Source organism: Larus michahellis, chromosome 4 (genome assembly GCF_964199755.1).
Source record: "Larus michahellis chromosome 4, bLarMic1.1, whole genome shotgun sequence".
Classification (NCBI taxonomy): Eukaryota; Metazoa; Chordata; class Aves; order Charadriiformes; family Laridae; genus Larus; species Larus michahellis.
The window spans coordinates 1,656,012-1,670,788 of record NC_133899.1 but is presented as its reverse complement, the minus strand read 5'-3'; the positions used below and the strand labels follow the sequence as shown (position 1 = coordinate 1,670,788).

The following is a 14,777-nucleotide window of genomic DNA, read 5'->3' as shown; positions in this document are numbered from 1 at the left end:
ACCGATTCCATAGTTGAAAGCTGTTGTTAGCAGGACATATATTAAAATCCAACAGAGGTGTGTCCCAAAACCGCTGTGTAATCTGAAAAACACGGGAATCGGTTCATTAGAAAATGAAAACACACGATTCAATTTTATTCACAAGCATGCTATATTCGAGCACATGAAGGCTACTAAACACAAATTCTTGCCTAATCCAGAAATAAACGTTCTGATAACAAGTCTGCACAAACAGACAAATAAAAAGAAATTGTGGGACGCTTAGCAGAGCAGCAACCGAGTTCCATAACTTTCTGATAACAGATAAAAAAAAAACTTATTTACTTGTCTCAAGGTTTCTGTAACCATCTGTGTGGTTTTACAGTCATTTTATTTATGAAAACAGGTATGTCACCTCCCCAAGTGTGAGAAACTCATGCAGCGACAGACTACGCAGGGGCAGAGCGAGCTGCCCACGGTGTGCTACCAGGTGCCCCGTGCCAGGAATTCACTTTCTTGAAGAGCTTATATGGAATTAGCCATGACACAAGCGCTTTCTTTTCAGGCGTACCTTTGGATCCTTGCTCTGAATAGCAGGTAATCTATTACAAACCTCAAACTTTTTCTTTATTTTTTTTTTTTTTAAACAGCTCTTGCTGCACCTTTCAAGGATATTTTCCCAGCTGCAAATTCCCAAAGTGAAATTCCCGACGCCAGGCAGGAGCCAGCAGGAGCTCTCAGCACCCAAGGCAAAGGGGGAATTACACTCATTAACTGGGTGACTGAACTGGTACATGAAAGGGTTGGCAGCCGATTCCGAGCTCAAAAACCAATCCCTGAACTCTTCACACCGCTTCTCACGACGGAGGAAGGCTCAGCAGCGCAACGTGAGCAGTCTCAGGTGACCGTCACGTCAGCGCGGGCAGGAACCCGACTTGCCTGAGGAGCATCAGGGCTGCACTAAACCCGGCCGATCTCAGGACACGAGCCACCCAGCGCTGCCCGGCGAGCACCTTCCCTCAGACATACCTTCCTCTCCCAGCCAGAGCAAACCAGTCTGCTCCAGAGGAGATCTCCACACAAGTCCCCATGGTTTTGTGGGTGACCTGGCTGCTCCCCAACTGCAGAGGGGACGGGTTTCGGACTAATCGTATGAGCAAGGGCAAGCCTGAACTACAAATAAGCATGTTTGGGGGTTTGCAGCGTGGAAAACCAGAGAGCTTGGGCAAAGCCACATGTAAAACACTGTCTTATCCCAATTTTTTTTATGTCTATGATGAACCAAAACACCTCCAGATACCTGCTCAGCATTAGCAGGTTCTTACTTCTGCTTGTAGGGGACCTGTAAATATGGGAAGAGTCAATTTATGCTCTAAGCAAAACCACAGAACTTCTTCAAAACATGCATGAGATGCGTAATAACAATGCCCGAGCTTCTGCTGCACTCCCACAGCGAAGCAGCTCAGTAAAGGAACTTTGTGAAACGAAACAGGCTGATGTACTGCAGCCACGACTGCTAAAGCTCAGCCGTGCCAGGCAAGCAGCAGTAACCCGCAGCACAGGCGCCGGGCATTCCCCGGTGCCACAGAAGGGATTCTGGTCTGCACAGACCAGAGTAAAGGTTAAAGGGTTAATATTCAACTCCACATACCGCTCGCTGCCAAATTCCCCGCACAAAATCCCATGTCTAGTGTGATCTCTAGGCTCTCTAAACCATGCCAAGGGACACAGCGACCAACCCCTGTTCCAGCTGACAATGGAAAATGCGGGTTTCTTCTAAATTACCTTTTCTCCTAACAGGAGAACATCTAAAACCCAATTTTAAATATAAAACAAGAAACTCAGATATATAAGGTTCCAAGTGGGGAACTAAAGTATATTCTTTCCAACAAAGCCAACTATTGCTTTCATTTGCTTGTTCCGTCTCCAGTTGCCCCATACAAAGTGCTAAAGATCCCTCAACTCACGCAGACCACCTTACCTCCTAGGACCTTCACATACTGGTCCTCCTAAGAACTCTCTGCTTCGTGTGTTCTTTTTCTAAAACCTCTCACACTGATGCCTTTAACCATGAAGGTCCTTTAGGGCAGCCAACCTTTTAAACCTTATTTTAACTTATTGTCATTCTCCCAAACTGTGCCTGCACAGCTTCAGCGCCCAGCTCCCCCACAGCACACTCCAGAGCGCAGCGGTTCCTTAAACAGCAACAGATTTAGTTTCCTGTAACATTTTCCCAACTTCACAGTCAACAGGACTCGTCTAAGTAGAGCTCGTGACACGCAGTTCAACTTTATCGCTGCTCGTCACCTTACAAAGGTCTTCTCCAACGGGATGACCTTTAAAGAACCATCCAGGAGAGACCCTGAGGCTGAAGGGGACAGATACCCAGTGGAGGAGACTGGGAACCTTGGGAAAGCCTCATTTGTTTTGAGAAACTTTCACTCCCTGATGAAAAGTCGAAGGCAAGATGTCGACATGAGCAACACAGCTGCATCCAGGGTAGAGCTGCTACCAACTAAACCAAGGAAAGTCTTAGGAATCACAGGGAAAAGGAGCAGAAAAAAAAAACCAAACGCAAGGACGCGCGGTCCTGACTCAAAAATCCTGCAGCAGGTAAACTTTTCCAGACAAGCAAAAGGGAAACAAATGAAAGTTTTATGACATTTTTTTTTCTTTCAAAAGAGCAAAGGAGATAAAGACATACGGCTACCTCATGTTTTTTTCCAAGGAAAGTGAGTCCTGGGGCACTGAAGTCCCTGATGGGGAAGTACAGCCTCACGGAGTACGATGGCAATACCTGCACGGCACCTTTTCCAGCGCGGTTCCCCTGCCCTTTTATACTCTTCCCCTCCATGATAAAAGCCACAACTCTAGTTAGAGCTATCCACTTAAACAGCAATAAAAGATAAACTGAGGGGGGAAAAAAGCTGAACTTCCAACTACATTCTCTAGAAAATCGGTAGTGCTACTTGCTGACATTAGCAGCTATGGTCAACTGTGAACAAAACGATCATAAGAGTCTACAGAAATCCTGTCCCGTGACACACCGATAGACAACTCTGAAGACCTATTTACATCTGCTTCCTGGCCGACATATAGCAATTTTATTCATTACTTAGCTCACATATAAAAGATACATTAAGTATTGTAACACTGAAACAGTGACCACCTGTGAGCCAAGTAACTTTCACAACAAAGCGAACCATTTTTAATGAAATGGTTATCAAATTACTTATGAAGTACAGCAAGTACTTCAGTGGCAGATGCCCAACGCACAGATCATGGGCAAAACCTGACTGTTAATATGTATTCGGGTCACTCAGGCGCTGTTCCGGTTGTGCAGAATCCAACATTTTAATTTATAACTAACTTTCCTTCCAAAAGACTACCTTATAATTAATAAGGTTAGACACATTTATCCACCCAATTTTCTTAGCTTTAGTCTAATGAAACGTATCGCTTCGCAAACTAACATTATTATCCTTGTTTTCCCTCCTGTGCACTTACAAGACCGACCGCTGGACACGGCGCCGACGCGTGCCAAGCCAACTGCAGCCACACAGACACCATTTCGCAATGCAAAATGGCAGACGTTCATCTTCCCTTTGCGTTGAAACGGTAGTATAAATACCAAATAATTACGTGTGCAAGGTGACCAGATTCTGGTTTAAAACAAGTTCAGTCTTTCAAGACCTGTGATGCTTTATTTTATATTCACGTTAAGTAATTTGGAAACCCGGGTAAGTTCCATTAAAGTAAGTGTTTCAACCTCTAAGTTCTCGCACCAACTTCTGTTCTCTAACACGTAGTCCTCAGCAGTTCCCCACTGATTAGTTATTGATTCCTCTTGCCGCACTCCCAGACAGATCAGTAAACTTCAGATTTAGAGCACACGGTGCAACTTTTCCTAGCACTCACTGAAAAAAAATGAGAATTAAGTAATTCAAAGTTCTTTAGTGAAAGAACTTTACAGAAATCAGTATTTGAAGATGGAAAATGCTTTGCAATCACAAGATGTGACCTGAAAAAAAAATATATACTTGCATTAAGCTAACTATAAACTATTTACATCAAAGCCGTTTGGGCAGGCAGTCGAGATCTGGCAGGGGAACACTAACCGGCTCCAGCAGCGAGGCAGGAGGTGGCTTCACGGACTGATGTCAGCGATAAAATAATAAAACCGGACCTGTTCTCTACAGACGCAGAGTCACTATGGGTCTCTACGAACAACGTGTTCAAGATTAAACAATTTTATACATCTAGATACTTCTAAATTTCATCCACTGAATGCTAAAAGCGTTCTACTTAAATCTCCATTTTACAGGGAATAGGAAAGAAGTTGTTTGCTGAAGTTTCATTTCAAACAATGAAAGGCCAACCTCCCCACAAGCAAGTACATTTTTCCTTATTATTGCTTCTTTGAAGCAAAAAGTAAGAAGCTGTATTTTGATTTAAAGACAGACTTGCATCAATTCAGATTTTACAGTGATCCAGAACTAAGAAGCGTAACAGGATACCAGTCTGAGATGTAGATTCTGCTTTAGACCAACTTCTGAATGGAAAAAAAAAAAATCTCTAGGGAGTAGGATCGCCTTTTTCCACAGCGCTCATCTGCTTCCCTCGAAATAATTTCAGGAAGAGACAGAATTTCAATGAGGCATCTCTCTGAGGGCTTCGGTAAAAATATACACTGGGGAACACACAAGGCGCCAATGAGCTTACGCTTTCAGATAAGCTCCATTACCTCAGATGGAGAACTCGAGGAGGCAGGAGTACAACAAATTTGGAGGGAGGGGAAATGTAGAAGTGTTTTTCCAATGCACTCCACAGGCATGCTCAGAACAACTCGGCAACGCTGCACAGCTTTACACGGCACCCTGTACACAAACACCCATCTCTCATCCTGCTGAAATGATGAAAACGACTTATTCTCAGAAACTGTAAAAATCACGTTACAGTTCAAGAATCTGAGAAAACGGAGGTGGAGGGGGAAAACCATAAGCAAACAGTACTACAAGCCCCACGTACTTATTATCAGCAACATGTCTTCCAGGAATATTTGCAGGTACCTTCTGCCTGGTTACAGCACCCAAGTCAGTTAAGAACCCAAATGACAAGTGCTGGAGTACGGAGAAGAAGTCAAAGCGCCACATACACAGAAACAGTGCGGAAATTACTGCCTGTGCTCCAGAAGTTCTGTAGGTTTTGCTCACAACTGCCTGAGAGCCGAGAACAGTCCTGCCCAGCGCAGCAGCGAAAGCTTTCCTCTGGCCCCTCCAGGGGACCTATGGCTAATAAACATCATCGGATTTGCGGCAATTTCACCCAAGAGCCTGGGAAAGCACACCCAGACTACTCTACACAGCTTGGGACTATTTAGAAACAGGAGGAAAAAGGAGAGGTATCGCACTGGACATCCAAAAGGGGCGAGGAGGAAGAGTTATTTCCAAGAAATATGCAGAAATTAGAGATAAATAACATGCCTTTAACTGAAATGCCCTGCCTCCTATCAGTAGCTTACAGAACAACCATCGCCAAATACACGCACGCCGAGCAAATTGTTCTGTGCGGCAGGACCAGAACACACTTGCTCCTGCACTTTCAGAAGAAGTTTCCAATAGTGGTGTGAACTACAGAAATTGCCTTTCACTAGAATTTAGAGACACAAATATTTCTGCAGCAATCACGGCAGCCAGCTATGCTCATACAGTACCAATTACCAAAGTGGAAAACCGAAGTGCAGAGAGAATTCCACTAGTACTTAAAAATATTTAAAAAAAAAAAATAATTAAAAAACCCAACCTCTCAGTATGTTTCATTGTGACAAAGTTGTAGCATCAAGTAAAATCTAATTTGCTAACTTTCAGAAACTAAGTAGGTAATATATTCTTGGTCTCAAAGTTGCTTTATTTTGCCCTGCAGATAATATGTATGCTGAGATCTACATTTTTTTAAAGCTCCTGTCATCTTTGCCACTTGATAAAAATACAAAATAACCTGATACTGTCCTCAAAAACACAGATCAAGATACTTATGCGTGGGCTGAAGAGCCTAAGGCTCAATTTATCCCATCAAAACAAGCATGAAGGAAGGGAAAGATGCGGTTCCTGTGGAACCAAGTCGTCTTTTAAGTATTTTAATTGAAAGTCTGGCACGGACACAATCCGCAAGAAACTGGGGGTTGTCAGTAGTCTAAATCCAGGAAGGACTAAGCTGTTTTGAGACCTCCAGTGAATGAAAAGAATCCAGGACCTGTGATGTCAAATCACTAGTTCCAATGTGTTGTTTCAGGTATTCCTCAAGATTTGTGATTTTTTCAATCCATTAAACGACACTAGTTACAGTATTTACACACTGATATAACAACTGGACTCAGCTTCCATCTCCAATATTCTTGGCTGACCCCGAGGAATCGCTGCACACCACTGTTGTCTACTTTATAAATACTCTGAGCCTCGCGCTTGCAAGGAGAATGGGAAACGATGCTTGTGAACGGTACATTTCTATGTCTTCTTTTATAGGAGAGAGACTTGAGAAGTTCAAATAAAAAAAACTCTGTAGTTCATTTCAGTAAGTCAAAAGCATTTAACTACTTTTATGCTTGAATTGCATTAAACTAAAAAACTAATTATCGGCAGAAAACTAACGTTTCATTGAGCGTAACCCTTACAAACACACAACAGGCACCCGAGCAATAAACTCTGAAGTTATTGGGCATTCTAACTTTATTACTGGTTATTTGGTTTCTTCATATCTGACATTTAAAGTTCTTTACTCTCAAGAATATCTCAAAATTGATAACCTCTAAAATTACTTATCTTTTCTCCTGGAAAGATTGGTGAAAGCAGCCTGAAAGGTACTTGGCAGAGTAAAATAAACCGGGGCTGTCAGAAGAGTGCCGGCTCCCAGCACGACCTGAAAGCTTCAATCACTGAAGTAAAGAAGTAACTCTCTTTTTCTTGGCGTGATGTGGCAGAAGAGCCAAGCAAGCCTGAACATTTTCCACTGAACCAGATTTTTCAATTCTGTGCACACAATTAAGAGTTCTGGAAATCCACAAGCATGTTCCCTCGTCTCTCCTCCTTCACCCTTACCACCCTTCTGTGGCTTCTCTGACGAGTGGAAAGTATTAAGTCAAAATACAGCTTCTGCAGTTTCCTTAACCAACCTTGGACTGCAGCTCAAGGCTACAGCTTGCCCTTCTGTACCAGCAAGCAGAGACAAGACTCGGTCTGCCGGTCTAGAGGACACGCTGCTTTCCACGCTATGGTTTAGTCTGCATAAGTTAAAAAAAAAACGCCTTTAGATTTAAAAATATGTTAAATACCTAAATACCTTTCATCAGCAAGCAGATAAAGAAGTCTTAACTATACTAGCAACACTTGCCTTGTAACAGCATTAACCTACATCAAGTGGCCATCACTGTCACGGATGGCAATAAGAAAGTGGTTAGGCACCCAAAAATCGTTATCCACTGTCATTCCAGCAGCCTAGGAAGCTACAGGCATCCTTGTTTGTCAGCCCCAATGCTTCCAAATAATCCTCCAGACTCACTTTTTTTCTTTTTTCAGAGCTCCAATATGAAATATAATTACCTAAGACTGCTGGGTCTTTCGAGCCTGCTTGAATCTCTTCCAAAAAAAGGCATAATCAGGCTCATGTCTTTATTAAATGATCTGCACATGCGAAGCAAAGATCCACCGTCTTGCTTTGGAAGAACACGTCATTATTACCGATACACAAACATACACGTTAAGCATGTGAGAATGTGCTTCCAAGAAAACCATCAGCACAGAACAGCAGCATCGTATCTGCTTTCAAATAACCTGAACTGGTTAGCTATCCAGCCATAAAATTCAACATCAAAATGTACAGAACCCTCAAGCTGTTTAATTTATAGTAAGCTGTTAATTCCTAAGCCATTTGGAAGAGACACAGGATGCACAATGGCGTGCATATTCAAAGCAGAAATGTTCCATGATTATTTTTAGTTCACATGAAAATGAGAAGAAATTGTAACCTCCGTATCCTAAACATTTGCTGAGCCCCATCTGAAAAGTAGTAGATTTCCAATCCAATTATTCTATAGTCAGATAATACAAGGAAAACATACATAGCCCTTTTTTCAAAGCTTGAGTACAGCAGCGTACATGTAGACATGTAAAATGAAGGGCATAATCCAGTTGAAAAATCAAACACTTTAGAAAGCATTACCCAGGAAAAAAACTTTCAGGTCAACACAGAAACCAACACACCATAAGTAAAAGGTAGGACACAAAGACAACAAACGCTCTTCTTGGGCATACAAACAAGAAGTAATAAAGGAAAACTAGCACTACTGGAGTCAATTAGGCACTGACAATTAGAAAGGTTTATAGGGAAAGCTAAAAGAAATTAATCATAGAATCATTTAGGTTGGAAAAGACTCTTGAGATCATCGAGTCCAACCGTCAACCCCACTCTACAATGTTCTCCCCTACACCACATCCCCTCATACCACATCTAAACGAGTCTTAAACACATTTGGGGATGGTGATTCCACCACCTCCCTGGGCAGCCTATTCCAGTGTCGAGCACTAGAAACAGTGTATGCTCAAAAGCTACAGAATTTAAGTTTTTAACAAAAAGCATCCAGATTAGTCAATTCCTGTCCACAGGTACCTATAGAAGAATTTCAACAGATTCACCTGGCAAACAAATTGAGCTGATGGTTTTCTAGCTTACGTTTGTCATAGCCATCCCAAAAACTTACCACCTGCACTTAAAAACAAAACCAACCCCCAGTGACCGAGGGGAATTTCTACCATTTGAGATTTGAAAGATGCATGATAAAGAATATGCTGATACACCATCAAAAGGGACACCCAAAGGTGGATTTTGAGGACAGACACAAGTAGTGCCCGTCTTTAACAGCTCAAAAAACCCACCGTGCTGAACAGAATGAAACCAAGCTAAAAAAATCTTGAAGCTTCAACTTGTCCCAATTAAGCTCCAAGATGCTGGCCTTCAACAACCCAACGAAGACATGAAGTATGTTCTCTGGAATTAAACCAGTAATTTAAAGTTAGATCACAGCTGCTGACATATTTCAGGTACCTTCTCCTTTTCATTCCTCCTAAGTACAAGTCTGAAGCGGGACAAAGACATACTTCCCATCATTAGACTGAATACCTTCCCTGTGACTTCACCAAGAGCCCTTTACTCATCAGTTCCACTCAAATTCCCTTTGTAAGTTCTTCTAAGGGAAGGGAGGAGGGTTAACGATGCTACTAGGCTAGGAAGAGCACCACTTTATTTAAAAATATGAGTCTGCAATTTCTTACTCTGTGCTCAATTTTAACACATTGAGAAAATACAGACCATTCTTCAGAAGGAAAAAAAAAAAGAAAAGAGTGACAGACACACTCGTCACCTTTACAGTCTCAGATATTCGCAACCATGCAATTCAGTGGCAAATTGGATACAGGTTACTATTAATAACTGAACTATTTCCCTTCCTATCTGAAAGCTGATTTGTGAAAAGGATGCAAGCATCCCATTTTAAAGCACGCTAATTAGCCAAGGAGGAGTCAAGGAAGTCACTGTTCAGCCTTCAAGAACATACATGTAGCCTCTTTCAAAGAGGAAAAAAACCAGCGCAAGCGTACCCAAAGAGCGCACAATCGCCCGCTCCAAGCAGCAGTATACAACCTCCTCAGCCAAGAAAACTCCGTGTAGTCACACCAACATTATAACTAGAGAACTCAACAACTCAGATACAGTTTTCTTTTCTTAAGAACAAGCAGGTCTCACTCAAAGGCTCACAACCAGATACGCGCAGCCATTACAAGGATTAGACGCCACCGTTACCTACCATAGCAGCAGACCCGGCTTGATGACCCAGGAGGTGCCCAGAAAGTGATGTGAAAAACGTTAATTGTTAAAACGCGCTCAAGTCTTCAGTTTACAGAGTTTTGACAAGTGCCTCACAATCACCTCAAATTACACAGCAAGGAGAAACCGTAAAGGACGCCCCTCCTTGATTTACACATGGCACCTCTCCCCTATTGTCTAGGTCCTAGCAAGTTACGGTCAGAATAAAAAAAGATTCTTTAAAAATACCACACAAATTGAAAGCACCGACAGCTTCCACTGATTATTCGTTTCCCCTTCTATTATAAGCCCTGAACAGGTTTAAGTAGCAGTCACCATCATTAAGAAGTTGTTCCCCTCCCATTTTCCATTCTCCTGAAAAATGAACATCGCGGCAACACCGGTAACAGTGATGAAGCGGCGGCTGCTGCGGCCTCACGTAGCTACAGACAGCAGGGCTGGGAAACGCTAAGGGGAGGGCACAGGCCACCTCGGTCACAGAGACTCACCAGAAAGCTTACTAAATAGTACAATAAGGAAGTCAAAAGTCCGGCTGTGTACGTTAGCGGTACCCCAGCTCCTCAGGAGGGGCTCGAGGGCTGCGGGTGAAGTTACCGGTTACAGCTCAATAAAGCTGAGCAGGGAGATCTGCCCCTGATCAGCTGCCGGATCCCTCGACTCTCCCTCAGGCCACTTCTGGAGCTTGTCCGTAAATCAGCTTAACCTGCCAGCCCAGCAGAAAACCTACTCATCGTCCCCTGCCTGCTGGTCTCCCATCCCCGAAGGGGCTGAACTGGCTCGTGTGCCCCGGGAAGAGGCAGCGCTCGCCCCGGGCAGGGGGGGGACCCTCACACCCCCTCCCACGGCAGTGCTGAACCCACCCCGGCCACGAAAACCCACCCCGAGAAAAATCTACAAACCCCCAGCGAAAGGGCATATCCCTTCCTTCAAACACATGGCTGTCCAAACAAACAGCACAGAGGGTGGCAAGGAAAACGCTCAGAGGACAAAAGGACAGAGAGTTAGGATTAAACCCAGTCCCTTGATCCCCGGCCAAATGGCCTACCCATAAACCCACGCGACCTCCAGAGCCAATTTAAAATCCTGAGTGTGCTATACTTCAGGTTATAAAATCATATTTAGACACACATTTGAAGCGTTCTTTGCTCTGTTGGTGGCTAAAAACAATTCCTTTGTCATCAAATCTCGCTTCAGCAAGCTGACATGACGTTTTTAACTCAGGAAATAAGATAATTATGGTTCAAGGTAAACAACTACAACTGTGCATCACAAACAGTTTCTAATTTTAAGCCCGAGTCCCTCTAATGCCATCCATATTTTAGAGCAAGTTTCCTTACAAATGGTTTGGGTTGTCTAAGTAGCTTGTGACTGAGCCCTATTGCTGTTAGCATCAACAGCAGGTCTGGGGAGAGCACGGGCAGGTGTAGCAGATGAAAGTCTGGCAGATGCAGCACATGAGCTCCTGTATCAAAATGAGTCAAGGTAAGCCAAACATGAAAGGAAAGAAAATATACTCTGAATCTTAAATAGCTCGAGAGGCAAAAACTGCATCTCATCTCTCTTAGGAGCACGCAGAAAACAGTAAGTGCCAAGACCAAAGCTACACGTACTTACGCAATGTTTGCTACAAGTCATTTTATATCCCAGACCTCAAAACACCCCAACTGCAGCTTCCCCAGTGGCACAAACAGCAAGAATTCAAGCTGTAACTCGCAGCAAGTGTATCAGCTACCAAGTTGTTCAACACAAAGCAGTAAACTCACCTACAGCTCTCCGCGCTGTGTCTAAACTAGCCCCTGCACTACTGCTGCCATAAAATATTCTCCAAAGTTACCAAGAAACAAAACCTTACAATAAACAGAAGCATCACTGCTGAGACTTCGTATGCCAGAAATGCTGAAGCACAACATCTGAATTTGTCTGGAACTACAATGAGGTATTGAGGGCAGCAAGCTGCCTGCCTCCAAGATGAATCATTACGCACAGAGGTAGCAATAACTCCAAGTACTGCTTATAGGTGTTAGCCTGGTAGGCTTTCATTCTTCCTCATCCAAAGGAAAGAAAAAAAAAAAAGGCACTAAATTACAAACAAATGAATTCAGCTGAATGCGAGAACGTAGTAGAGAAAGCAAGATGCCATACAGACAAAGCATTCTTATACAGTCGTGCTTAGAAGAGACAGAAATGGTCAAAACTATTCAAACAGCCAGTTGTGAGAACGCTGCAGTTTCTGCAGAAGACTAAACAGTAAAGAGGAATCACGGGGCGAAGCCTGTGCAGCCTGGGAGAGCTTGCTCCTCCAAAACTTTTCATCATTAAACATTTTCAAACAACCCCACCCCACTTCTGCTATTGTTGTCAGAGAGGGAATTCCAACCAGAACAATTACTTCCACCACATTCTTCTGTTGGAAGAAGAAAAAAAAATGGTAACACTGCACAGCAGAAATACAATTTATGCAGTAGTTCATCTAGTAACACAAGTCTCCTTCCTAAAGGAAAAAAGGATTAATGTGCCTTGAGCCCACTGTGCAGAAGCACAAATGTATTTTCCGATACAAACACTTGAAGGCAGCAATACGGTGGAAGTCTCCCAGGTTGAAGTTAGCCATGGGAGGTTAATCTCTCTACACCCTGGAGAGGGCAGTTCATTAAGAGGCTGTTCAGAGCAGAAGGAAACAATTCACCCACTCCCTGAAGAAATCCCTCTTCCCACGACTTGCACACAAGGCAGCTCCTCTGAACTCTCCACCGCCCCACATCTCGTACCCGTTTGCACCATTTTCTTCGTAACGGCACCGTGTCCAGGCTGCGTTAGAAAGCACGCTTCCCTTCTCAAGATCCGTCACAATTAACGGAGCTCAATTCTTGCTGTCTTCAAGGCACAAACCGGGATGCCAAGTGGCCCCAAGTCAACCCAAGCGTCCAAGAAAAGGAGGGAGCAGAACAACAGTTTGGCTTCATAGTGTTTTATCTGCAATTAACACTTTTTCTTGACTTCTGATAAGGTAACGTATTAGCTGCCAGACCAAACCCAAGTGCAAATAAGCGAACCTTAAAATATTCTCAAAGTGAAGCTTCAGAAAGAGTCAAATATTCTCTCTGCCACCAAAGCCACTCTGCTCTTCTCGTGCTAGCAAATGAACATTTAATCCAATAATCAGGCAAAGGAGACCATTCTACAAGTCCACAAAAGGTAACTTAGTCGCCACATGCATAAGTTTATACCTACAACTGCACTCACATTGCAATTCATCAAGCAGCCCTTCAGGAGCGCGCGCACCTTTGGAAAAAAACACCACCCCAAAGGTTTGCTGAGGTATCTGCCTCAGACCTGGGAAGAAGTCAAAAACAAAAGCTGTCTCCCAGTTAGCTGTCAAACGCACCCATTTATATACGGACTACAGGCACACGTGGGGGTTTTGTTTGCTTTAAACAAGTTAAGCAGACTGCCCAGCTACGCTCTGTCAATACAACAACATCCCCTTGACTTGAACCACGGGCCGAGCAGCCACCATACACCTCCACCATCATTCCCATCTGAGGCTGTTCCTACGATATCGGAAACACCAACTCAACACCAGCTCAAAAAATTGCTTCCTAATGTTTACTTATGCTATTACCCACTTTAATACTTAACTCTCAAATTACTTCCAAATTATAAACCATTTGGTATGGAACACTTTATTTCGGGTAGCTGAAGGTCAGCAAAAATGGAATATAATTCAGATAAGTGTTTATTAGTTCATAAATGGCCAGCAAGTCTGACTGTCCCATCCGACAGCCTAGAGATGCTGGCGTTGCCAGAATGCAGAAAGCGTCACCTACCCCCTTTGAAGAGGTACATCTGAGTATGCCAAACATGTCACTAAATTATACAAATTAATCATCAATTCTGAGCATTTATGTGACAACAGGTAGGAAAAAAAGAGGAAAAATTCAAAAAGTGTACACGAGACCCAAGCATCCTAAATACAGCCAAGCCATTTTTCAGACTCTTATTAAAATTAGATTGGCCGTTGACAATGATTCACATCTGCTTCTTGTAAACAGCAAAAGAGCACCAACATCATACAGTGAAAGACACAGAAATACGCAAAGGGCAACAGAGGGGAGTAACATCTATTAGCAAGGCTACTCCATACCCACAGCAAACACACCGCACTGTGCTTATACACCTCAAAAAATAGCTCAGTTATAATAGCTCATGGCTTTCACGGACGGCAAGCAAAGTTGTACTAAAATATGGTGTGTAGGTATAAGGAAAATAAAGCCTGATCCAGCCTTGCCTCCCCTCCTTAGCCCTACCTCCTCCAAACGCTTTAAATAGGATGTTATCACTACTTGTTTATATGCCATTACAGAAAAAAAAGAAATGCTCGGTTTCTTAATACTGCATTGCCGAACAAAACGTTACTCAATTCTTTCTGTAAAGTACCAAGAAATAACTGTGAGACCATATGCATCTGAAAGCATCCACGTGCCGGAGTAATCCGGACTTACGTAACCGACAATTGGCATCTAACCACGAAGAGCAGGAAAGGAAGGACCAACATACAAATCTTCTTTAAGACCTAAAACCAAACTAAAAATTCATTTTGAGAAGTCTGATTCCTGAGGCGAGTGAAATTCACATCTCTTAAGTTACAATTTAAAGGTTTCTGCCATGAAAGTACACAGGCAAAAGAGAATCCCTTGTGGCCGATTTTCGTTCCTTTAGCTCATCCCCGTTAAGCAAAAATGAATCATTTGCTAATTGACGAGTTCAGTTTGAACCAATGCCACCGTGATTCTTATCTCAGTAGCTGGAAGGCAAGTCCTTCCAAGGTCTGAAGGAGCCATCGACAAAGGCAGAGATCAGCATCCTTCTGTTTTCTCAGTGCATCCTAAAATGTCAGGTCCTAAAATGTCAGGCATCGGAGCGCA

The 14,777-nt window shown here is 43.2% G+C and overlaps 1 protein-coding gene across 7 annotated transcripts in view; it reads right to left on the bottom strand.

Moving 5' to 3' along the window:
• The window catches only part of ANKRD11 (ankyrin repeat domain containing 11), a 158,021-nt gene that overhangs the window by 130,570 nt on the left and 12,674 nt on the right, over positions 1 to 14,777 (bottom strand). For 6 of the 7 annotated variants that reach the window (XM_074582665.1, XM_074582667.1, XM_074582672.1 and 3 more), the window contains exon 2: positions 3 to 82. The exons of the other annotated variant lie outside the window; for it this stretch is intronic. The gene's annotated coding sequence lies outside the window, so the exon portion shown is untranslated. The remainder of the gene's footprint in view (positions 1 to 2; positions 83 to 14,777) is intronic. 7 annotated transcript variants of the gene reach the window in all.